The following is a 23,500-nucleotide window of genomic DNA, read 5'->3' as shown; positions in this document are numbered from 1 at the left end:
TTTCCCAACAGTCCAGAGAAAGAAACATCCTGTTAATTGAGAAGTCCTGCTGGGATGCACAGATGGGTCTGTGGACAGAGTTCAGGCAGTCTGTAAACCTGGATGAGAAAAACATGGCTTTTTTTTTTTTTCATCAACCTCTACCTGAAATATGATGTTCCTTCCAGTTATTAATGGAGGCATTAAAGCCCCCATGACACTGTCACCCAAAGAAACCATTCCACATCACTTTATAGGCCTCTTGAAATGGCATATGCGCTTGGCATTACTTTGAAATGAAGGTGGTTTTCGATTTTATATCCAGATTTTACTGTGTGTTAATAAAGGAGCATATTTACTACCGAATTTTAAACTTTTGTTCTGTGAACTACACAGTGGCTTCTCAATTTACGATAGTGTTAGATCACCATAAAGCCATCATAGGTTGAAAGTATCATCAGTAAAAAAATGCAATTAACCTCATAGCTACTGAACCTCCTAGCTAAGCCAGCCTACCTTCAATGTACAAAACTTACATTAGCCTGAGATGAGATCATGGCAGCCAAAAGCAGAGAGAGAGCACAAGGACCCTGGGATGATGTGATCCCCGAGGCCACAATTCAGGCCCCATTGGGCCAAATCATCTAATTTTATAAAATACTGTTGAATATCTCACGTCATTTATGGAATGAATACAGTAGGAATGGCTGTGTGGGTATGCTTTTGTACCACTGCAAAGTCAAAAATCATTAGGTTGAATCATGGTATGTCGGGAACCATTTGTATTTCAGTCTCATTAGCTTCCTCTACAATTTCATATATTTTGTTCTCTGTACTGTGAACATTGGATACTCCAGCCCAGTGGAAGGTCCTTAGCACTGGTTAGCTGCAGAGCACCTGTTGCAGGTGGGGAGAATTGAGCTAGGAGACGGAAGGCATCTCTATTACCCGCCCGTCCACCCACCCAGCCAGCATCCAAGTTACTAACTGAAAGATGTCACCAAATCCAGTGCTCCTGATGCCCCCCTTCTTTAGGATTGCCAGGTAGGGAAGGCGACTTTCAGAAAAGAGTTGACAGATGTCTTGAAGCGCTCTTCTGTTTTCCAGGGGGATGCTTTCCCACGGTTTGACAGCAGGAATGCAGGAAGAAATTAGAGCAGTTGAGCTGCTCACTCCCTTCGGTTTCTTTTAGCTTAAACAACTTCTCCGGCAGGAGCTGAGGTTTATGTTTGCCTTTTATTCCTTCAAACTGAATTTTGGCAACAGCGTGTTAAGAACAGGATGGAGGGGCTGTTTGTTTGTGCCAGCTGCCTTTGCTTGCACCAGAAGCTGCTCTGGGGAGCACACAGCCACAGAGAACAGCAGTGGGGCAGTTGGGCTCCGACTTGCTGGGCTTGCATGTGGGAGGAGGCCAGCTGGCTCAGAGCGGGCCTGCCCTCTGCACCTCCTGCCAAGTGAGTGTGAAGGAGGCTGCTGGTGGGCTGGCCCACTCTCCTACTCCCTGGGGAGCCCTGCTGGGCTGCCTGGCAACCCAACACAGAGGCTCCTCCCTGGCCCACAAGTGATAGCACAGGGGACCCCCGCTGCAGGAGTGGCTGGGGTCTACAGTTCTTGTGCAAGTCCTGCTGTTAGGTGGTCCATGAAAGCAGCTGACAGTCCTCATCTGCTTTCTTCATTCTGTGGGGTTAGCTTCAGTAGTAAATGAACCTGATGGAATCTTTGTCTACCAGATTCCTGCTTCCTTCTGTCCTTCCTTCCTTCCTTCCTTCCTTCTTTCCTTTCCCCCCTTTTTGTTAAATTAACTTGGTTAATTTACAGTATATGCTGAATTTCCTCAGAAGAAGTTATATTATACTAGGCCACGATTCCATTGAGCAACTTTATAACCCCAGCAGTTTCCAAAATACAACAAGGAAGCCTATTACCTTTGACAAACATATATTAAATACATATTCTGAGGGGAAAAAATCTTGCCAGGATAAGAAGTTTAAGTCAACTACATTTGTTGTTGTTATAATAATAATAATAATAATAATAATAATAATAATAATAATAATAATAATAATTCCCCAATAGGAATGTGCACATAGATTTAAAATTGTTATTTAGGGATCCAGATGGAGTAACAGATTTACCCTCTTGCCTGAAACAAACAAAAACAAAACTCAGTGCTTTTTAAGATACCTGGACATCAGGCAGTGAAATGTAGTAACTGCAGGAGATGGGAATCAAATGAGGTGAGCCTTACAGTTGCCATAGCTCATTGCCCCAGGCCATGGGACAAGGATGGAGACCCTGTGTGGAGCCTGGAAGATTTTCCCAGTTGAGGTAATAGAGCTGAGAGTCCAAGGAGACAAGGAGACTGGAGTTTACAGGACTGGTACTAGAGAGGAGAGAGCCATGGAGTTGGAGGGCATCCCCTTGACTATACACAGAGGTACTGATCAGCCTGAGCCTCTGAGGAAGCTAGCTGAAGCTGGCGAGTGGGAGATCACCCAAAAGGGCCAGAGGGAACAGTGCCTAGCATTCACTCGGAGCTGAGGATGGGGCCTTTCCTCACCACTCAGGCTGGAAAGTTTCATAGTTCATACTTCATAGTTAGTTGGGTAGAGTTTTTAGAAAAGGCTTACCTCAAAGGGAACTAATAGCCCTACATTGAACATTGCCCTGGACAAGTCTTCAAAAAATCACAGATTATGACCCCAAAAGATCAAACTCTTTCCAAAGAACTTAATGTATTACAGAACAAAGCTCTAGAATATTTATGGAAATACAAAAGTATTCATCCTGAACAATGTGAAATCCATTCAAATATTAAAAGTGCAAAGAAGCAGGGAAACATGATCCAAAATGCCAAGGATAGTCACTCAATCAAAACCAACCCAGCTATTAGATACAGATACTAGAATTAGCAGAGGACACTAAAACTGTCATTATAACTCTAATTTATACATGTAAAAAGTTAAGTAGAGACATAGAAAATATTGAAAGATCCAAATCAAACTTCTAGAAATGAAACTGACAGTGCCTGAAATGAAAAATGGATTGGATGGGATTAATAGTAGATTAGATATTACAGAGGGAAAAAAATAGTAAGCTTGAAGGGATAGCAAAGCAAACTACCCAACAGAAAACCGAAAGAAAAAAATTTGAAAAATGAAAAGAATATCACTGAGCTATGGGACAACTCTCTGAAGATGAGGAGGAAAATAATGGCCGGACTTTCCTAAATTGAATGACAATTATAAAACTATACCCAAGAAGCCCGGTGAAACATGAGCTCAAAAAAAGCTATGAAAAAGGCACATGGTGGCACATGCCTATAATTCCAGCTACTTGGGAGACTCAGGAAGGAGGATCACAAGTTCAAGGCCTGCCTGGGCAACTTAAGGGAGACCTTGTCTCAAAATAAACTCTGCAAGAGGTCTAGAGATGTAGCTTATAATAGAACACTGGGTTCAATCCCTGGTACAATAAATAAATAAATAAAAGCAAAAGAGAGGAAGAAAATTGTATCAAGGCACATAAAACATATACAGAGTAACAAAGATAAGATGATAAGAGAATTCTTGTTGGAAACAATATAAGCAAGAATGTGATATAGCAACATCTTTTAAAGTACAGCAAGGAAAAAAAAACCTGTCAACGTATAATTCTGACTCAATGAAAATATAAAGATGGAAATAGTGATCTTTATTTACAAAGAATGAAGATCACTAGGAATAGTAGCTATATTTTTTTTCTTATTCTTTAAGTCTTTTGAAAGATATTTTACTCTGTAACCAAATATAATAATAACATATTATTGGATTGAAAACATGTCAAAGTAAAACATATACCAACATAAATGTTGGAGGGAAGAAATAGTAATATTCTATAAGATTCTCATACTACATGTAAAGTGGCATAATATCATTCGAAGGTAGAGTTTATTAAGTTAAAATGTATACTATAAACCCTAAAACAAGTGCTAAAATAACAAAACAAAGATTATGGCTAAAAGCCAACAAGAGAGATAAAATGGAATCATTAAGAATACTCAATTAATCCAAAAGAAGGCAGAAAAAGAGAAACAAATATCAGAAAGATAAAATAGAAAGCAAATACACAAAGATTATGGACTTCAATTTAACCATAACAAAAATTACATTAAATGTAATTGTTCTAATGATTTTAGTTAATTGGCAAGGATGATCAGAATAAGAAAGCAAGATCCAACCGCATGCTGCCAGCAAAAAAAAAAAAAAAAAAACACATAAACAAGGTAAAAAAAAAAGATATACTCTGCTAACACTAGTCAATAAAGAAACATGCAGCCAGGCACGGTGGTGCATGCCTGTAATCCCAGCAGCTCGGGAAGCTAAGGCAGGAGGATTGCAAGTTCAAAGCCAGCCTCAGCAACTTAGAAAGGAACTAAGCAACTCAGCAAGACTCTGTCTCTAAATAAAAAAATTAAAAGGGCAGGCCTGGGGATTGGCTCAGTGGTTAAGCGCCCCTGGGTTCAATCCCCAATATCAAAAAAAAAAAAAAAAGAAAGAAAGAAAGCTACAATGGCTATATTAATTTCAGTTAAAGTAGATTTCAGAACAAAGAACTACCAGGAGTAAAGAAAGTCATTTCCTAATGAAAAGGCCATTTATCAAGAGGGCACAGCAAAAGGGAAGAACTCTGCAATGAAGTTGACCAATTATGGTATATGCAGGTATGAATATATCACGGAAAGTTATAACTTTATAACTGTAATATACCAATTAAAAATAAATAGAAGGAATACCAATAGAATAGAGGAGGGGGGTCAGGGGGAGGGAGGAGAGGAGGGAAAGAGGAAATCTAGGGCTTGAAATGAAGCCAAATATTATATGCATTTAGGAGTCTATCAAGATGAGCCCCACTATGATGTAAAACCATAATTCACCAATCAGAAACATTTTTTAAAAAAGGACACAGTAATTTTAAACATTTATGCACCTAGTAGGAAAGCTTCAAAATACAAGAAGCAAAAACTGATGGAACTACAAGGAGAAACATATATGGCCACAATTATATGAGACCTTAACACCCCTTTCTTAATAGTTGGTAAGACAAACAGAGCAAAAAGAATAGAGGATATAGTAAACTTGAATGCCACTGTTAATCAACCTGATCTGATTGACATTTATAAAATACTTCACCCAATAACAGTAAGATATAGAGAGTTTTAAGTGAACACGGAATATTTACCAAGGTAGACCAAATTCTAGGCCAGAAAACAAGATTCCATACATTAAAAGGAGTCAAGTGATACAAAGTACATTCTGTGACCACAATGATATTAAATTTAGAGACAGAACAATCTTTAAAATTTTTCCAAACTGTATAAGTCAGTTACGAATGATGAATATATCAAAGAAGAAATCAATAGAAAAACAAAAAAGTACTTTGAACTGAACATAGTGAAAACACAATGTATCAGAACTTGTGGGTGTCACTAGAGCAGTACTTAGGGAAATCTGTGACATTAAATGTATTGTATTAATAAGAAAAATGGTCTCAAGTTGGTGTCAAAACTGGAAATTCTATAACTCCTTTTTATTTTTCTTTTTGCTCCCAGAAATTGAACCCACGAACATTTAACTACTAAGCCACATCCCTTTACATTTTTTACTTTGAGACAGAGTCTTTCTAAGTCTCTTGGGGCCTCACTAAGTTGCTGAGGCTGGCTTTGAACTTGCCAGCCTCCTGCCTTAACTTCCTGAGACACTGGGATGATAGGCATGTGCCACTGCACCAAGCTTAGATTCTATAAGTCTTAAGAGAATAATGAAGTAATATTATGAGCAACTTTGTGCCTATAAATCGAACAACTTTGATACAATGATAAATTCCTTGAAAGATGCAAAATCACCAAAGCTTACTAGAGAAGAGCTGATTAACCTGAGTAGCCCTGTGTCTATTAAAGAAATTGACAGTCTGGCTAAAAACCTTCCCATTACAGGAAATGCTCTTCCCCCCTCAAAAAAAATTTAAAGAGGATGGGGTACTTTCTGATTAATCGTGAAGCCAGCATTGCCCTAATACACAGAGCAGACAAAGATATTACAAGAAAAGAGAATTGCAAATCAGTGTCCCTCACGGCACTGAACAACATCATCATTCAGTTTTTTCCACTCAGCGAATACAAGAATCAAAGGGGTGAGGAGGCGTGCCAAAATCACACAGTGCACCCTGAGCAGAGTGTATCCAGAGACCAGTTGGAAATGGGTTTGTCATCATGGTTTGCCACCCCTTTCAGTGTTCCAAAGTGCCCTGGTAAAGTGTGGGAAATCAGGAGGAGTGGGCAGTAAGGAAAAAGCTGCCCTGACCCAGGAAAGCAATGGCTGAGGTCCTATTCAGGGACCTCCACCTTCCCCCCAAGATATCGTGTCCTCAGTGATACCGAGCTTGGCGTGAGAACCAAGAATGCCTTGTGTTTATAAACAGCCCTGTGAGCAGAAGGGGCGTCTCCCTGATGGGTGAGGTCAGCCTGATCAAGAAAGAGCAGGGACTGATCTTGCCTGACTCAGGGGGCATCTCAACTGTGCATCCCTGCTGGGGGTCTGGGGGCCAGTGGAAGCTGTTGACAAAGCTGCCATTGTGCTCTTGGGCTCCTGCGCTGCATGGCCACCTCACTGATAAGAGTTAACAAAATCGGGAACTTAAGGTAACTGAATTTATTAGGGGCTCCTTTCCCACCCTTCCACCTCGGATGTGCAGCCCATCTGATGTGCAGCCAGCCCCTCCTCAGGCTTATTATACTAAAGTGATCAAGAGACAGCCCCTGCCTTGAAGAGATTGCAGGCCTGTTATTCACCTGCGACTGTCTGCAAGTCATTCATTCATTCCTCATTCAGCAAATGCTGATTGAGTGCTACAATGTGAGCTTACTGTGTGGTCTAGGCCCTGGGAAAAGAGTGAACAAATAGGCAGGATGTCTCTTCCTCCTAGAGCTTACCTCACCCTGGGGGAGGGGCAGTCAAACTGTAAACAAGCAAAGAAGTTTATTAATTTTCCAAATGATGGTAAGTGATGTAGGAAAAAGAGAAGCAGAAGCAGGGTAAAGGGTAGTGAGAGCCACGGGGTTGGGAGTACTATATTTCAGTACTCAGAGAAGCCTCTCAGATAACATAGGAGGAGATATACAAAGAAGCAAGGGTCCTAGCTGGGCAAGTAGCTGGTGGAAGAGCCCCACAGATAGAGGAAACAGAAAATGCAAAGGCCCTGAGGCCATCCTGCTTGGTTCATGTGGCTGGCACCATGTTGACAAGAAGCAGGGCTAAAGAGGTGTCTAGGAGGAGGACAGACATCATGGTGGACTGCTGCTTTTGCCACAGTGGGTAAGATGGGAAGCCACTGGAAGGTTCTTGAGCAGAGAGTGACATGATCTGATTTTCATTTTGAAAGGCTCATTTTCATGGCTATTTTAAGGATAAACTGTAGGTGGCCACAGTGGAATCTGGGAGTCCATTACAGCAAAATAAAGGTGAAAGAGACTCAGACCACAGTGTGAGTGGCAGCGTCCTACGTGGCTGAACTCCAGGTATGCTTTGAAGGTGGAGATGGCAGGATTCACTCAGGACAGTGTGGGTATGCAGAAGAGGGAGCAGCCAGAGATGGCACCAGGGTCCTTGGCCAGAGCAGCCGAGGGATGGAGTTGCCACTCACAGAAATGGAGATGACTTTGGGAAGAGCAAATTCTGAGACAACATCAAGAGGTTTTGGTGGCGGGGGGGTGGGGGGATAGTTTGTTTTTATTCCAGACAAGTTTGAGACACTATAAACATCCACATTTTAAGGCAGTTGAATACATGATGCCATTTGAGTTGTGAAAAATGGAAATGGTGACAGGATTCTTTTCTGAGTCACTGTGTTTTTGCCTGGTTTTGAGTAACTCATCTCCCTTGAGGAGCAAGAAATGCCTAAGGCACAACAGAGAGGAAGTCTAAAAACAGCCCCAGTCATCTGTGGTGTGGGGACTGATGGCCCTTATGTTCTGTGCTCAGGACTCAGCAGGAGCCGTGCCCACCACCTCCTGCCCTTCCCGATGAGGAGGAGAACTGGAGTCTGTGCCCACCCTCAGCCCCCACAGGGAAGAGCTTGTTGTCAGACCCTCCACCAAGCAGGCACAGGCTTGGAAGACATATTTAGTACTTATTAGCAGTTTTTGCCCTTTTTATCATGATTCATGTGGTTGAGTAAGCTTGCCTGACACTTTCAGGGTGAGATTAGCTCCAGGATACCCAGATGTGGCACAGGGTGGACTTCCCGTGTGGCCAGTTGTCAGCCAGGCAGCTGTGAGCTAGGAAGGAAAGAGTCCAGGTTTCGTGGGAGCATAGCGGATTTTTCAGGAGGCTAAACTCAGCTCTCCTCCTCTGAAATTAAATGACTCCCTTCTGAACAATGGTATGTCTTTCAAGGGAACCATTATTGACCCTTCAGACCCAATATTGGGATTTAAAGGTGCTCATGAGCCTTAAAATAAAATGACAGTCAATAAATTTTTTTTTTTCAAATTGACTTCTTTGATTTTTTTAAACAGACTTCAGTCAGTTCAACCCTTGGGTTGAAATTGGAGAGATTAATTGCTTATAAGCAAAAATGCTATCAGCTAAAAGTCAAAACATGCACACTTTCCCTACCCCTATAATTTATGCAAGGTAAAACCCACTAGTCAGCTGTGGAACTGATGTGTGGTTTGTGATTTTTATTATTTCTGCAAAGAGATGCATTCTCTACATCTGCTAGAAACAAATACTGTGTTCCCCATTCATAATAGCATCTCCCATTTATCCAGTGCTTTTATTTATTTATACCTGTGCCAAGCTTGACCAGCTTTACCTTACTCGTTTCCACTCTGCATTTTTGTGTGATAATAATTTTATTTCCTTTATGCTCAACATTGCCTCTGGTTTACAAAAGCACTATTCTGACTGTTTTGTGATTTTGTCTCCTCCAAAATGGTTTGTATCCAATGATAATTACTAGCTCCATTTTACAGATGCACAGACTGAACCTTAGAGAAGCTCAGCTCTTGGCTCCAGTTTGAACAGCTAGTAGAAGACAAAGATTCAACCCTGGATCCAAACAGGTGGTTCCTTCTACTGCAAGGTGTATGGATGGACTGAGACCCAGGTCTTACAGAGGAGAGAGACATTTTTAAATTCTTGTGCTTTGTGCATGAAGTTTATTAGATAGCCATTGTGAGCAGGATTTGCTAGATAAATCTAGCAAACATGACAGGCAGACTCCTCCATTTGCATTTTGCTCTTCATGCTGAAGGTAACATGCTAGTCCAGGAGCAGATAGATAGCATTTGGTAAAGTTGGTTACAGAGATGAGTTTGATTTTAAGTGATGTCAGCCTTGAATGGGTTTAGGGGAAGAGGAAGTAATGACTCAAAGATAAGAGCAATTATCCGTTCTCTCCCTTCATTAAGATGGTTTTGGGGGGCAGCTGGTGATATGACAAGCAGAGACTCTCAGTTCAGGAGCACTGTTACCTGGAACAGAACACCAGGCACTTCTGATTCTTTTGGAGGTGAGGGGTGGGGAGGGAGTAAGGAAAGGGGTAACCAGGGATTGAACTCAGGGGCACTAGACCACTGAGCCACATCCCCAGCTCTATTTTGTATTTTATTTAGAGACAGGGTCTCACTGAGTTGCTTAGCACCTTGCTTTTGCTGAGGCTGGCTTTGAACTCATGATCCTCCTGCCTCAGCCTCTGGAGCTGCTGGGATTACAGGAGCACACCACTGTGCCCGGTGGCACTTCTGATTTTAAGTCCCCTTCTCCACGCCTTTCCTGGAGGAAGATATGCAGGGTCCTTTCCATCCTCGCTGCCCCTACACTCACATCCTCAATCTTCCTGGTAGCAAATGGCAGCAATTTAGTGTATAACTCTCCAGTTTCTCCTTTGCTTATGCAGCATGCGTAGACTTATAAGTGCAGTTTTGAGTTTTGTTTTGTTTTATTTTACAAAAATGTGGTTGTATGGTAACATTTCCGTCCACAAGTAGCTTCTTTCACTTAGTAGACTGCAGTCACCTTTGCAAGACATTTCTAGCAGCCGTGTGATCTGTTCCGCGGCTCCTTGATGGACGGGCGAACAGGTTGTTTCCGGCTCTTTGCCTCCAGAAACTGTGTGGCGAGGCACCCTGGAACACTGATCTTTACAATTTATTTCATCTTTTCTCCTCTTTCATGAATTATTGAGTATCTTGATATTAAAGTCCATTTCTTCCTAAAACTGTTGGCCTGGCAGCTGACACCCACCTGGAATCTGAGATGTGGTCTTCATGGTTGTTAATTCCCACCTTCCATACTATATTCTTTTTTTAAAATATCTTTTTTAATTTATTATTTTTTTAGTTGTGACAGACCTTTATTTTATTTATTTATATGCGGTGCTGAGAATCGAACCCAGTGCCTCACACATGTCAGGCAAGTGCACTCCCGCTGAGCCCCAGCCCCAGCCCCCATGCTATATTCTTAACCAGAACTCCTCCTCCTTGCTCCAGCCTTTGTTTAAAGATTGAGTAGGCAGAATACATTGTATGTTGTGTCTTTAGGAGGAACAAACATTTTATCCTATGGGATGGAAATGACAAGAGATTTGATTGGATTTTTTAAAATGTGTTATTTTTATCAACATCTTAAAACCAGATACAAGCTGAATAAAGAGGTTTCCAAAATTTAGCATCACAGGGGTAGGAAAAGACAGCACAACCCAGGCGTCTTTAAATACTGCTTGAATCTGTCGTCTCTGGCTCAGGTTGGCTGGTGCAGGCCAGGTGATGACCTGGCAGCACTGAGGTCCATGGTCAGCAATAGTATTAATGGTGACTTCTGGTTTTCTTTAGCTGTCTGTTGAGAAGAGAGAACAGCAGGTGGGTTCGGCTGGCTCTCAGCAAAGCTTTCCCAAGTGGAAAAGGGCCTTCACAAAGAGGTCTATCTTGGCCCGTGTTGTCACAGTCATTTTCCAGTTCCTCTTATTCCAACGGACTGTGTTTAAGAGGAAGCCAGTGCCTGCCTAGAACCCAGAGAAGGGCAGAGAAGAGCTGAGAAGCCAAGTGCCCACTGAGGGAGGAGGCTGAATGTTGGTATGTGTCAGAAAAGGGCTTTCCATGTGTATCTGGAGCGGGGTTGAGAGAAAGGGGACTTTCCCAGGCCTTTTAATTTTTTATTTTTGAGATAGGATCTTGCTAAGTTGTTTAGGCCCTTGCTAAGATTCTGAGGCTGTCCTCCAAACTGTGATCCTCCTGCCTCAGTCTCCCAAGATGATGGGATCACAGGTGTGCACCATCAAGCCTGGAGATGTTTATAACTTCTCTTTAGTCGACTTCTTGGGGTTCTAGTGTCCCTGGGACATTGTCTTTCTGACAAAGTTGTTATTATAAGGGACTGTCCTTTTTGCAAAACAGAGAAGGGAGATCTCAGAATTCTGAACTTAAATCATTTGTTGGAAAATAATCTACACAGTGGCCTCTACAGACTGGAAACCGGTCTTATGTGCCAGATGCTGTACCAGACACATTCATATATAGTACTTCTTTCATTCTTTCTGACAGTCTCAATAGGAAGGACTTCTATCCCTATTGTACCTGAGTGGAAACTGAGACTCACTTTCCCAAGCTGGCTGCTAAGTGACAGAAGTGGACTTTGAACCTGGATCTTGCCAAGGTCTCTTCCTCCCATGCCCCGCCCTCAACACACCTACAGTTGCATCCTCTCTTTTAACCCTGGATGGAGGGCCACTGTCTGCAATGTGGATGAGCTGTCTCACTCTGTGGCCTTGGGAAGATCCCTCCCCTCCTGCCTCAGTCCCCTCATCTGTAAACCCAGGGGCACAGACGGGATGAGAGTCAGCCCCTGCAGCCTTAACGTGCAGTGGTTCCCCTTGACTTCTCAGGCTGAGCTGTGCACGCAGCCTGGGAACACTAGCTGGCTGTCTGTTTTATTTATCAGCCCAAAGAGTTCCTGGCTTCTGTCACCCCCAAAAACACACAGGCCAGTGGAAAATCTACAAACCTTTCTCGGCTGCAAAGGAAGGTGTGTTGGATTGGGTTCCCATGATGAGATGCCAAAATTGTGCCCACTTCCAGAAGATTGTTTATCTAGGAGTCCAAGCATTGGACGCTTTCAAACAGCAGAGTCTCTCTAGAAGAAATTTTAAAGTGATTATTCCTTTAAAAAAGAAAGAACTCGCTCTTGTAACCACTGAAGAACAATTTGCAATAATGTGCAGAGGATAGAGTGTGTACTTCGGGAGTCTATTCATGATGTCATGTGGACCAGCTGGCACAGTATTGACAGGGCACATCATGCAGAATAATGGTGTGTCCCCCAGTCTCGGCGTCCATGACCCAGAAGCCCAGATTTCCATGTTAGTGAGATTTCTGAAGTTTAGAACTCTTAATTCTAAAAGAATTCAATTGTCTTTAAAATGAAAAAGAAAAAAATGAACTAACTTTAGTGCAAACTTAGATGCTTGCTTTTGGTTTTTCATGCAGGGAATAGGTTTAGGGACAGGATAGACTTCCAGGGTTTCCCTGACATGTCATGTACCGGGGCTTCCCACATGAGGAGCCAAGGGCAATAAAGGGAGACTGGGATGTTGTTAAGTTGGAATTGTAAAAAGTCCAACAGCCAAGCTCTCAGAGGTGGGGCTGTGGCAAACCAGGCCTCCCAGTGCCTAAAATGGAAAGATCCTTCCAAGAATGGATTCCACTATTAAGAGGCCATCGTACCTCTCTGTGTGACTCTGTCTCTGCTTCCCTCATTAACTCTGTGACTCTTTTCCCATACATGAAGGTCATAGCCTCAAGGAAGAGAATTAAGTTGGCCTGGTGAATGCCATCTGGACACAGTCTTCGTTCAAGGCCATTGACACCTGGCAAGTCAATGCCCTTGGGTGAGGGCTCCATTCTGCCTAGTAGCTGTAGCCAGGGACAGGGCAGTCCTAAGGCCCACCCTTTGGGCTCTTCCTCAGCAAGGTCATTTCTGTCAGAAGGAAAGGCATGGGAAGGCAGGCCCCATGTCTGAACCGACTGGCTCAGAGTTTCCTTTTTGGACCAAGATGGGGTGAGATGCCCCACCATATCCCTTCCCAGTCACCTTTCAGCCCACACATGCAAGTCTCCTTTATAAAGGAGGAAACTGAGGCTTGCAGAGGTTGGTAATCTGCCCAAGGTTGTGTGGTTAATAAGCGATCTCTTTGGCACCAGCCATACCAAACTGCTTCTGATAAATGGGAATGAGCACAGAATGAATGAATGCAAATGAGCATGGAATGGACATCCACAAGCATTCTTAGGGCCCCCCATTTCTCCCAGGGGGTTTTCAGTTGCTGAATTCATCAACACCCCCTGCAGAACCCACTGTTCTAGGCTGCATGGCTCAGCCCCTCCCAGACCTAGAAGACAGGCAGCCCTCGGAACATAGTGACAGATGCCAGTTCCTTGAAACTGTCTGATTTAGATTTGTTGTTTACATCCGGGGTCTCCAAAGGGTTTTCTCTTTGTGTTGTGACTAAAGGAGGAGCCGGCCACACCCCTGGCTGACACCAGCTGGCCAGGTGTTCTGGTCACATCATCTCCTCCGAGCCCCCCTCCTTACCTGGAAAGCAAGATCACTGCCCAGGCCCCTTCCCGCTCCAGTTCCACCCAGCAGCCACCGGAGGCCTGCTCGCTGCTGGCAGGGCTGGGTGTGAGGGGGTGCCCCCTCCCCCCAGGCTCATCTCCAGGCTGTTTCATTCTGTCTCACATCACAGCTATATGCAGGCAGGCAGCAGAACACTAATAATTTATTAGCTTTATATTATTTGTCTGCCTCCTCCCCTCCCCCACTGGACTCATCCTGAGGGACAGGGACAGCAGCATGGTCCTCATGTTGTAATCCCAGGGCTCAGCTCAGGGCCCCCCCGTGGGAGGTGCGTTTCTTGAAAGCAGGAATGATTGAGAGAGTGAGGAATGGGCTGTCAGAGCCGGGTGTGGGCTCAGGCCCAGGCGTCAAGACTGTGGTTCGAGTCCAGAAGAGCAGAGAGTTGGCTGAAGCCTTTCTGAAGCCCTGGGCCCTCTCTTGGGGTGGCCAGCCCCGATTCAAAGGGAAATGGAGTCAGGAGCCTTTTCTGCTCTTCTCTTCTCTCGCCGCCTCACTGGCCAGAGACAGCCACTCCTCTCTCCATGTGACAGTTTAGATGGGCCGTCTCACCTGGCATTCGTGACATTCCTCTGGGGTCACCGTCCCCACATCCTGCTCCCTTAGGCACATGAGTGTCAAGGTTGTTCAGCCAACTTGCATAGATGGTGCCGCGTGCTGAGGAACTGGATGTGTGTTATGGTTCCTTTAAAGATGATTGATCATCCTGTCTCAGGGTTGACTCAGAGAGATTATTTTTGAAATGCTTCCTTTGTATTTTGACTTCTTTTATAGCCAGCATTAAGCCCTGAGGTGTATGTTCAGGGCTAGTGTATTAGATTCGTCTTTGTTTCCCAAGAGCTCAGAATCCTTAAGGAATATTAAATTGGGGAACTCACTCACAATGGAGCTCAGTTATCTCCCAGTCCTCCTGCGGCCTCCAGGACCTTCTGTCCAGGTCACTTTCTCCTCATCAGTGAGCCAGCAAAGTTCTCCTATGGCAGAAGAGAGAAGCCACCCCTTCGGATCAGAGGTGTCCCTTGGGGACATTTTTTTTGTCTCCTTGACCTTCAGAAGCCATCACTAGATCCAAAAGAAATTGATTCAACTGACAGGGTTTCAGGATTGTCCAGTTATATCAACAGGACTCTTTTAGCTACAAGTGACAGAAATCTAACTCAAACTGATTTAAGAAAAGAAATGTATTGGTTCACATAATGAAAAAGCCAGGGGCAGACTTTGGCTTCAGGCACAGCTGGATCCAGGTTCCCATGGATGCCAGCAGGCATCTCTCCAGCTCTTGGCTAAGGGTTTTGGTCTGCTAACTTCATTCAGAGGCAGAGAACAATCATAGCTGCAGGCAGGCCAGATTTATACCCTCCCAGGTTCAGTTTCACCAGAATAGAGCTAACTTCTCTCCCAGTCCTCCCAGCAAAGTTTTATTCTGATTTACAAGTTCCCACCCCTGAACCAGTCACCGTGGATAAAGAGGGGTGTTGCTGTGCCTTGACTGAGCCAGGCTCCCTTGCCCAGCCCTAAGGTGAGGAAGGAGTTGGCTTCACCCAAACCCGGGTCCAACTGAGGGGCAGGAGAGTCCCCAAGGAAAATCAGGATGCTGTCACCAAAAGAAAGGAAAGGATAGCAGAGCAGGCACCCAAGCCGGGCCCACTGCATCAGTCCAGCTCCCTTAGTGACATGAGAGGACACTGATCCAGCAAGAAGACTGGCTTGTGATAATGGCAGAGCAAAAGCTGGAAGCTGGGATTTCATACTCTTTCTCGGTTTCCTTGGATTTGAGGTTTTAACCATTCACTCTTGTTTTTGCTTATAAATTAACAGCACTGACAAATTGTTCCTGTGAAAATATTGGAATGTATTAGGGATGGATGGACTTAAATCTGGACTCCATCCCTTACCAGCTGTTTGACCGTAGGCAAGTTTCATGACTTCTCTGTGCCTTGTTTGTTCCTCGTTGTAGTGAGATCATAATAGTCCATCCCTCTTAAGACTATTGTGAGCACAAATGACTTAGTGCATATTTAAGTGCCTATGACACTGCCTGGCTTATTAGAAATCCTCTACCAATGTTTTTATTGTCATCGTTATCATCTACTTTATTTTTAATTGCATTAGTATTTAATAGTTTAAATTGTTCATCCTTTTCACAATTTCCCCTTCTGATGGACATTAGCTTTGTTTCTTCTCACTGTTGCAGACAGTAACTCAGCAAGCATCCCCCACTGAGCCTCCTGTCCCCACGGTCTGCTCTCCTGACGGAACTTTACCCAATCGAGGTTGAGATCTGGTCAGAATGAAGCAAAGGCTAGTGGACAGGCTCCTGCCAGGGGTGAAATGTTTTTCATGCAAATCTTAGTTGTTAGACTCTGAACTCTGTCTCTTCTTTTATAATGCCACTGGGGGTCAGAAACATTGAGCCTGGCCCGGCACAGTGGTGCACATCTATAATTCCAGTGGCTCAGGAGGCTGAGGCAGGAGGGTCGCAAGTTCAAAGCCAGCCTCCGCAACCTAGTGAGGCCCTAAGCAACTCAGCAAGATCCTGTCTATGAATAAAATACAAAAAGGGCTGGGGATGTGGCTCAGTGATTTAGCGCCCCTGGGTTTAATACCTGGTACAAAAAAGAAAGAAATATTGAGCCTAGCCTAGTTGGGGAGGGGACTGCAAATGGATGTTGGGCATGTGCTGGAAATTTCACAGGTCACCACTTCCACCCTCTGTGGGGACCTCAGTGGCATTGCTGTGCCTGCCTCCACCCCCAGCAGTTCTCCAGGCTTCCCAGGAAGCCATGCTGCATCTGGAAGGCCACAAAGATTTCCGGATGGGCAGAGCAGAGGGAGCACACAGGAGTCCATGTGCTGTGTGCCACGTTGAGGAAATGAAGATGTCTGTGCAGATAAGGAAACAGACATGCACCCCAGATGTTGAGCCGAGGTCAGCCCTAGAGCATAGGCGCTCCTCCACACACAACCGCCCAGTAAGTCCAGAGTAAATGGAAAATATCATAGCAGAACTTAAACTATACTACAGAGCTATAGTAACAAAAACAGCATGGTATTGGCACCAAAATAAGCATGTAGACCCATGATACAGAATAGAGGACACAGAGACAAACCCACATAAATACAGTTATCTCATACTAGACAGAGACACCATGAACATACATTGGAGAAAAGATAGCCTCTTCAACAAATGGTGCTGGGAAAACTGGAAATCCATATGCAGCAAAATGAAACTAAACCCCTCTCTCTGACCATGCACAAAACTCAAAGTAAACCAAGGACCTAGGAATTAAACCAGAGACCTGCGCCTAATAGAGAAAAAAGTAGGCCCAAATCTTCATCAATCAATGAGGTAAAGAGAGAGCCTACATTTTGGGAACAAATTTTTACCCCTCACACATCAGATAGAGCACTAATCTCTAGGGTACATAAAGAACTCAAAAAGCTAAGCACTAAAAAAATAAATAACCCAATCAATAAATGGGCCAAGGACCTGAACAGACACTTCTCAGAAGAGGATATACAATCAATCAACAAATATATGAAAAAATGTTCAACATCTCTAGTAATTAGAGAAGTGCAAATCAAAACTACTCTAAGATTTCATCTCAGAATGGCAGTTATCAAGAATACAAACAACAATAAATGTTGGAGAGGATTTTGGGGGGGAAAGGCACACTCATACATTGCTGGTGGGACTGCAAATTGGTGCAATCACTCTGGAAACCAGTATGGAGATTCCTTAGAAAACTTGGAAAGGAACCACCATTTGACCCACCTATCCCACTCCTCAGTCTATAAGCAAAGGACTTAAAATCAGCATACTATAGTAATGCAGCCACATCCATGTTTATAGCAGCTGAATTCACAATAGCTAAACTGTCAAGCAACCTAGATGCCCTTCAATAGATGAATGAATAAAGAAACTGGTATATATACGCAATAGAATATTATTAATCAGCATTAAAAGATAATAAAATTATGGCATTTGCGGGTAAATGGATGGAGTTGGAGAATATCATGCTACGCAAAATAAAATGGGGTTTGTACTACCTAGTTAGAGAAAAGGAAGCTCAAAAAAAAAAAAAACCAAAGGCCGAATGTTCCTGATAAGTGGATGCTGGTCCATAATTGGGGGCCCCCCCACCGGGGGAATGGAGGAACTGTGATTGGGCAAAGGGGAGGGTGAGGAGGGGACATGGGGGTATGAGTGGAATGAGGTGGACATTATTACCCTAGGTACATGTGTGACTGCCCATATGGCACAATGCTACATGGTGTACAACCAGAGCAATTAAAAGTTATGCTGCAATTGTGTACAATGCATTAAAATACATTCTGCTGTCATATATACCTAATTAAAATAAATAATTTTTTTTTTAAATGGATGTGATGCACCTTCCCCACCGAAATCATAGCTTAGCAGCACAGTACACTGCACAGCATTGGTGATTCTTCCTGGAGACCACATGGCCAACTGGGAACTGGGGATCACCATTGCTGCCCAGCATCACAAGAGGGCATAGAACTTTGTCACTCGCCCAGGACACAATCCAAATTCAAAATGGGAAGGAAAGTTTCCACTGGACGCACATCACTTTTTACCATCGTAAAGTCAAAAAATTGTTAAGCGAAACCATCAGAAGTTGGGAACCATATGTATTTGCTGTTGTTATCCATTTTCCTTTGAACCTTTCTATGTCTTCCAGATTTTGTGCTGAACAGTTTGTCACCTAGAAACCACAAAAATGCAAATATTATTTTAAATAAACACAATTGGGATTTGATATCTGAATTGAATTCACTTCCCCCTATGGGCTCCATTTTCTTCATCCGGAAAATGGAGTTTGTATTTCTCTAGTTAGAGAAAAGGAAGCATGCTCTACAAACCATCAGGCTTGGGGAGGCGAGAATGGTCCTTGCCTGGTCACTATGGTAGCCATCCCCAGCCCTTTGCAATAGGAGCAGTGTCCAAGTCCCCCTCCTGGAGACCACCTGCACTGTGGCTACTTCCCAAGGCATCTGGGCGAAGAACTTCATCTTGTTTATCATACACAAAAGCCCTGGGCATACTCTCTCAGTGTTAGGATCTCAATTCACAAGGTACAGACAAGTATTCCATGGAGCTGGCAAGATGAGGCGGATCTGGGGTGGGTAATGGCCTCTATCTTCCCCCATGTCATCCCCCGGTCCCCCATCTGCTGCCCTCTGAGAACTAATAAGAGAATGAGAAACCAGGCTTTGCCTGGGCTCTACCAGGAAGGTGGCCTGCGGGCAGGTGTGCCAAGCCAGACTCTGCTGGATTCTGAAGAGAAGGATTTGAGAGTGTGCTGCAAATTTTTATTTAAGCAAAGGGCTTCTACTAAGCTGGGACCAAACTAATGAGTAGTGCTCATGGCAAAAGTCGAGTTGCAATTTTGTGTTTATTTAGTGACTGAATGATTGGATGGATAGGAGAGGGAAAGAAACAGTAGATTATAAAGATACACAGAGAGGGGGAACAGGTTTAGGGCTGTGATCCAAGCTGAGCCTTTTATTTGAGTTCTGAGTAATCTTTAATTCCATGATTGAATTAAATTAGAAGTGAACTTAGTCCATTGTGGCTTTATTTACCTCCCTTAATGTGACTGGTGTTCCCCTATCTCCTGGCAGTCGGTGGGGCCCTGGGGTTGGACAGAGCCAGGGCTCTCTGTTGGAAAGAGCGACGTTATTGTGCCTCACAGGTGGACTCCCGGCCGCTGATTGCAGCTTCCCCTCCCCCCAACCTGCTTCAGTCAAGCAGACCTCCTGTGAAATTGGTTGGAAGGCAGGAGCTTTTATAGAAAGCTGGATAGTGCCTGTCTTTCTTGGCCACAGAGGACTCAGCCAAGTAAAGGGAAAGGGACTTTTAAGAAGAGGTGCTTTCATTTATTTGTAAAAGCCGACATAATGAAGCAGAAGGTTCCCAGAGAAGTCTGGCTGACATGATCAAAGGGATTAGAGAGGAGGGGAAAGGAACCAGGAACCAGGGAGGGCTTCCTGGGGGCTGGATAAGAACCATCCAGCAAGATGGAAGAGCGGGAGGAGACATGAAAGAAGTCGGGGAGCCCCCAAAGGGAAGAGTGACTGCTCACCCATGGTTCTGGGCTGTTAGTGTTGGGGTCCAGTTCACACAGGTGCAAATGTGCTCCCTGCCAGACCCCAGGGCTCCTTCCTGCCAGAGCTGGAAGGGTGACCTGCAGGGAGGTCTGCTTCCCTTCCCTCGGGGCCTCTAGCAGAGGGAGAGTTGAAAGAAGACCAGGGACCCTGACCAGTTTTCCCCTTCAGTATTTCTTTCTGAAAATTATCAGATGTGCAGAAAAGTTGAAAGAGCTCTCCACTGAATCCGCCATCCCGATCCCACAGTGGACCTGCTCTGCGCACACCGTCGCCCAACCTTCCCTCCGTCTCAGTTGCTCACCCTCCTCTTGTCTGCGTTTTGTTTTTGACGACTCTTTAAAAATGTCATATTATTTTAGCTTGAAGGTGGACACGAACAGTCTGCCAGATTTGTCCCTTGGCCTCTGTCTTTTTTTTTTTTTTAAGAGAGAGAGAGAGAATTTTTTTAATATTTATTTTTTAGTTTTCGGCAGACACAACATCTTGGTTTGTATGTGGTGCTGAGGATCGAACCCGGGCCGCACGCATGCCAGGCGAGCGCGCTACCACTTGAGCCACATCCCCAGATTGAGCCACATCCCCAGCCCTTGGCCTCTGTCTTGACTGAACCCTCGAGGGAGTCTCAGGAGGGGAAGCAGGGGTCAGGGAAGGCTGCTCTGAAGAGGAGACATTTAAGCTAGGATGTGGAGGTTTGAGAAGAAACCAGCCAAGCAATCGGGTGACATACGTGGGATGTGGAGGTGGGCACGAGTCACAGCTGGAAAGCGGGAAAGCGTGGTGACCCCAGCTTGCACCCGAGGACAAAGGGGGTGCGATGTGCTTCTTGCTGTCATTCCTAGGCAGGTTCCTTCACCTTCTGAAAGCTTCCCAGAAAGCTTCCACTCAGAGATGTCTTAAGTGTTACCTGAGACTCTGTCAACCAGACAGCAGGCATGGTAGGAAGGACAATGTTCCTGTCCCCCGTGCCACTCTGGGGGTGCTGCACCAGTGAGAACCCTTGCCCCTGCACAGGCTGCCCCCCCCTGCCTTGGGTCTCTGCCTTCTGCCAAATGGGATGGTGAACCCCACCTTGCCTGCTCTCTGGGCTCTGGGGTCATGGGTGTCAGCACGGTGGCTGGGAGCGCAGGCTCTAGGATAGACACCCAGCATCAGATCCTACCTGTTTCTGTTTGTATGACCTTAGGTAAGTTTCCATGACCTCTCTGTGTTGCAGGTTTCATTTTTTGTTTGTTTGTTTGTTTTTGGTTTGGGCACTGGGCATTGAACCCAGGGGCCCTCAACCAATGAGCCACATCCCCAGGCCTTTCTATTTTTTATTTTGGGATAGGGTCTCACTGAGTTGCTTAGAGCCTTGCTGAGTTGCTGAGGCTGACTTTGAACTTGCGATCCTCCTGCCTCAGCCTCCCAAGCTGCTGGGATAACAGGCGTAGGCTACATGTTTGTTGAAGTGGGGAGGGTATATTGCCTTCCTGGGGATTTTCTGTCATTTTTATAGTGAATGGACATTATTCTCCCTAGAGTCCCTCTTCAGCTGATGTGCCCATCCCCAGGCTGTCGAGAATGTGGGCAGGGGGCAACTCAGGGTCCTCCTTCCCACTGGGCATTGCCCTTGACCACAAGGAGCAGATTTGCTTAAGGTTTCACTCCCTCTCAATGCCTAGTTCATGCTTGGAGAGAAAGGCTAGGCCCTAATCTCAATCTAGACAACTTGGGAATGTTCCAGACTCCAGTGCTCCTGGTGAAATGTACTGGGGCTCAAATGTGACCTTTCCTTCTTCCTCCCTCACCTGCCTCTCTCTCGCTTCCTTACAGGGGTATCTCCCCAGAGCCCTCCCCAAGAAACTGTCTACACACAATTCTTCTCCTTGGAGCTGTTCCCAGGGAACCCATTCCACCAGTCCTAAATGTGAATATTTTAGGACAGTGAATTGAGATCGCTTGTTAAAATGCAAGTTGCTGGGCTCCACCCATTCAAGCGGGGTGGGGTGGCCAGACAATGCTTCTCACAAGCTCCCAGGTGATGCTGAGGCTGCTGGTCCAGGTAGAACCTGAGAAGCACTGTTTAGAAGCTCAGTAGCTTTCCTCCTTCCATCCCTCTTCCCTCCTAAAGCTAAATAATAAAAATTATTATGAAGTAAATAATTAAGCTTTCTCTCTGTAAAATGATCTTGGTATAACCAAATGAACTTGCTTATTGTTCTATGAATTTAACTTACCCACTTCTTTAAAAAACAAAACAAAATAAACAAACAAAACCCCTGCAGCCCTCAAGGCGTGATTTCCGTGATATAATACTAAATGAAGATGACAAGCTAAATACTGTGGCATGTGACCATGCACTCAAAAGAAAATCAAGGGAATAACAAGGGAATTTACACAGGTAGCTGCTTATAACCACAAAGTAAAATGGGACCCAGGAAGGAAGAGCCAAACAAGGTAGAGGAGATTGGGATCAAAGCCTAAAAGCTTTGTATTATCTTTTTTTTATATATGATTTTGGAACCATGTAAATGCTTTTCATAATTACAAAAACGAGATTAGGCCAAAATTTAAAAGCAAAAAGGAATCCCTAAAAACAAAAAGCTAAATGAAATAAATGAACCCAACTGTGTATTGAAAAAGAACCATGCAGAGAGGAATTATTTAAGTAGCTTCAAAATATGAAATATGGAGGTGGGGCTATAGCTCAGTGGTAGTGTGCTTGCCTAGCATTTGCAGAGCCTGGGGTTCAATCCTCAGTACCAAACAAAACAAAACACAAAATTTGACTGAATATTCCTAATGAAATATACCTTACAGACAAAAAAAAAAATCTGTAATAATATTGTCACCAATAATATTGGTATTGTTTTCCTGAAACTATTGTATGTTGTACAAAAAAGTCAATAAGTTATATTAATGTTAACAATCTAAATTTTTAGCAAAAGGAATATAATATATAAAACCAGAAAAAAGACATCACAGGGAAACTATATACCAAGATCCCTAATTAATATAGGTACAAAAATCCTCAACAAATTACAATAAAACCAGATTCAGCAAGGATTATATGCCATGGCCAATAAGGTGTCCCAGGAATGCAAGGTTGGTTCCACATATGGAACTTAATCAATGCAATAAACCATATGAATAAGGATAAAATCCACATTATCATCTCAGTAGATGCCAATAAAAAGCATTTGACAAAATGCAATGCTTTTTCAGAATAAAAATACTCAAAAAACTAGGAATGTAAAGGCACTTCCTCAACCTAACAAAGGGCATGTATGGAAAGCCCACACAAACATTATACTTAATGGTTGAAGACTGAAAGATTTTCCCCATCGGATCTGGAGCAAGATGTCTGCTCTCACTATTTCTATTAACATTGTGCTGGAGTCTCTAACCAAGACAATTAAACAAGAAAAAAATAAATAAAAGCTGTCTAGATTGGAAAAGAAGTGAAACACTATTTATAAATGTCATTTTATTAATTTTATATATATATATATATATATATATATAATTAATAAAATTATGTGTATGCATATGTCTATATATGTACATAGAATACCCCCAAGGAATTTATAATGGATGCACCACTTGCTTTGAAGAAGTTACCAGAATATCTTATCAAATTATCTCAAGCCTCTAGATCTAACTCTCAGTTTACAGAAGGAAGACAGAAGAACATATTTTTAAACACCACAGAGATACAAGCAGCAGAATAGAGACTT

The 23,500-nt window shown here is 43.8% G+C and overlaps 1 protein-coding gene and 1 long non-coding RNA gene across 5 annotated transcripts in view; both read left to right on the top strand.

The window, feature by feature from the left end:
• Positions 1 to 23,500, top strand: part of Galnt10 (polypeptide N-acetylgalactosaminyltransferase 10) — a 234,995-nt gene that overhangs the window by 110,758 nt on the left and 100,737 nt on the right. The gene's annotated exons all lie outside the window — the stretch shown is intronic.
• Positions 7,401 to 21,926, top strand: LOC139705749 (uncharacterized). Its single transcript, XR_011707553.1, has 3 exons — positions 7,401 to 7,534; positions 8,993 to 9,082; positions 21,597 to 21,926. It is a non-coding gene; the product is annotated as an uncharacterized lncRNA (long non-coding RNA).

This window comes from Marmota flaviventris, chromosome 5 (assembly GCF_047511675.1).
Source record: "Marmota flaviventris isolate mMarFla1 chromosome 5, mMarFla1.hap1, whole genome shotgun sequence".
Taxonomy (NCBI): Eukaryota; Metazoa; Chordata; class Mammalia; order Rodentia; family Sciuridae; genus Marmota; species Marmota flaviventris.
This window is presented reverse-complemented; position numbering and strand designations above follow the sequence as displayed.